Genomic DNA, 3,383 nt, shown 5'->3' on the forward strand with positions numbered 1-3,383 from the left:
CTTATTTATCTAATTGATGTTGCTTCGGATCTTTATCCGTATGGTAGATCTCTCGATCCCTTTACTTTTCCCGCATGTTACCAATTTCTTAGGTTTCGTATAGCCTCTCGTGGCATGTCATTTAAGGTAGCGCGGTTCCTTCATCTAGGACTGCCTTTTTGCATGAGCATCCCTAAACACCCCAAACTCATTTGAATTTTCTTCTCCTAAGAACACGTTTACTCCTTCTACTACAGGCGAGTAAGTCTCCAAAGCTCGAGCATCCGGTAGATTGCGTAGTAACATCGTTCACCCAAAAACACAACCCTTACCCCATAGGTGGTCGAACTACGTTTTGCTCTGATTTTCATCCCAGATGAGATACGTAGGCATAAGACGCGGTGTCTTAGCGAGCACACTCCTCCTTAACCCATAGGTAGCCGAGCTACGAAGACTCTGATTCTCAGATTCAGATGAGATACGTATGCAGTGGATGCGACGTCCGTGCGAGTCATTTTATTTTGACCCTTCTTTTAGTAAGTAGTACATTAGATAAACATACACGCTTTTCTCATCCCTTCAATCATGTTTGCACAAATAAATTTTCAGAAAAAACAACAACCTTTGCAACAAATGTGAAAAGGGCTCCCTAGGAGTACCTAGGATGCTTTGGGTGCCTAACACCTTCTCATTGCATAACCAACCCCCTTACCCAGATCTATGACATTTTTACTAGTTTTTGATTCAATAAAACTTTTAGGAATTTGTTTGCTTTCTAACCATTCCTTTGGATAAATAGAAGTGCGGTGGCGACTCGACTTGTATGATTTACCTTGGATTTAGTCAATATCTCTAATGGTAACGAATACCCCGCTACACAAATTTGTCCTGATATACTTGTGTCCTCTGCAGATTTCCCTTTTTATACCCGGATGAGTCTTTCCATTGATTTATTTTTATGGAATCTCTCGTGTCCCCCAGCAGTTTTAAGTCGTAGTCTGGCCTACGCACAACTTTTTATTCCCCAGAGTCTCTGTCTCCCCAGTGAGTTTTCCTTATGGAATGCATTATGCTCCTGCGGACTCTCAATCTCTCTAGATTTCTTTTCCATTGTGGCAAAATTTTCCCCATAGAGATTATTTTTTAACATTTCATATCATATTCATCATGAGGTCTCTTAGGCACTAAAATTTATTTCTATTGTTGTTAATTTAAGTCCATTTTACTAAGTTGATATGAATATTTTAACCTTCATCTCCTCAGCTAGAACTTCCTTAAATAGGGGCAGCTGTAAGACCCTAATTTTGGCCCTAAGATCCTTCATGATATCTCATCATATGCATTAGCATTGGGATCACACCTTGGCATCCTCCTTACCCCTCATCCATTGGGTGTGCATTGGAGAGATCACCAAGCACATTTGATTGTATCATACTTTAATTTCTTTGTTTACTAACCAAAATACCAAAAAACATGTCAATGTATAGTTTAACTCTTTTGTAGGTAGTGTGTATGCTCACCTATGCTCTATCAAGCTCACATCTAGGGTTTAAGACCCTCAATGCAAGGAGCTCAATCAAGAAATGGTTCACATTGGTTTTAGGCATCATATATGGATCTTGTAACTCTCCAATTTTGACCCTAAGATCCCTCATGCTATTCTCATCATATGCATTAGCATTAGGATCACACCTTGGCATCCTCCTTACCCCTCATTCACTGGGTTTGCATTGGGAGAGATCACCAAGCACATTTTATTGTATCATACTTCACTTTTCTTTGTTTACTAACCAAAACACCAAAAATATGTCATTGTATAGTTTAACTCTTTTGTAGCTAGTGCACATGCTCACCTATACTCTATCAAGCTCATATCTAGGATTTAAGACCCTCATTGCAAGGATCTCAATCAAGAAATGGTTTACTATGGCTCTAAGTATCATACATGAATCCTCATGATCTTTACATGTTATTTTGATCAAGAAATCATCAAGAGTTTGGATTTGGTTTGCCTTGGAAACCCTAATTCATCTTGGTATCTTATGTGACTTCTTCAACAAGTTTCTTCACTAATTGATCAAATATTTCAAGGGATACTTCACATTACATCATATTATGCGTATATGATCCTCCATGAGTCCCCAAAGTCAATAGAATATCAAGCTAGCAAGTTGGTTCATGGTGGTTGATCAGAGAAAGTCAACTAGTCAAAACTGGGGTTCCCTAGACCCTATCTCCTACACTTTTTGTCATATGAAAATGATTCCAAGCGAAACTTTACTCTAAATTACATTCCAAAAAACTTTCATGTTGAGGTCAAGAGCTAGTTTTTCTTGGAAAGTCATTTTTTATGGTGAAAGATTATAGGTCATTTTGTCTAAAGCCTAATTTGAAGGTCATATTCCGAAGACTATAACTTGCTCAATTCTTATGCGATGAAAGCCATTCAAGTTGCATGATCAAATTCAATATGTCTACTTCAACTTTTATGTTTGGAGGAAGTGCAAATTCAACTTTTAAATGCATGTGATATGAGGAAACATTATAGGTCATTTTAGGCCAATACCATTGAACAAGTGATATTCCTCAACTTCTAAAATACATAACTACTTCAAGATAAATCCAAATGAGGTCAAATTGGTGACCAATTTGAAGGAATTTGAGAGAGCTATAACTTTGGTGAAGGAACGTTTCTCATTTGAAGCCCATAGAAAAAGTTATCCAAGGTGGAAAACGTTACCCAACTTTGATATGTTTGATTTTCCAAACTTCCACCTCAAGATTCATCATGATCCAAGTTCAAATGAAAAAGTGTTCAACATGAAAGTTGTTCCTCTTGATCAAAAATTTCCAAAAAGTCCAAATTCATCTCATTTGGACAAATAATGAATGACTTGCGCATGGCTTAAAGCTGAAGGACCATTTGGAAGATTTGAAGTTCCATTTCTCACACACGAATGCATGGCCTTTCCACATGACTTCAGCATTGCTTACACTCATTTTTGGACCTGAATGCATCATTACATGGGCCTATCACACGCTCATGCATCCATGCAAAGGAAATTGCTATTTTTGGAGTTTTTAAAGAAGTGTGCAATTATCAATGACCCTTGCTATAAATAGAAGCCCTCTCACTAAGAATTGAGGACCCTTGTACGCCAGCTTTGAATCTACAACCCTAAACCTCCACATTTAAAGGATAATCTTGATGATTTTCATTGAAAATCGAGTTTGAAATCTCCCACTGCTTTGAGATTCAAACTCCAAGAGTCCTTCTTTTTCCTTGATCCATTTCCACTACATCAAGCATCCAAAGCAAGGCCAAGCACAATTGAGAGCAAGATCGTGTCCATCTGAACCTGCAGTGAAGGTGAATTTATGAATTTTTCATCTCTTCAATTCTC

Source organism: Lathyrus oleraceus, chromosome 3, assembly GCF_024323335.1.
Source record: "Lathyrus oleraceus cultivar Zhongwan6 chromosome 3, CAAS_Psat_ZW6_1.0, whole genome shotgun sequence".
NCBI classification, from domain to species: domain Eukaryota; kingdom Viridiplantae; phylum Streptophyta; class Magnoliopsida; order Fabales; family Fabaceae; genus Lathyrus; species Lathyrus oleraceus.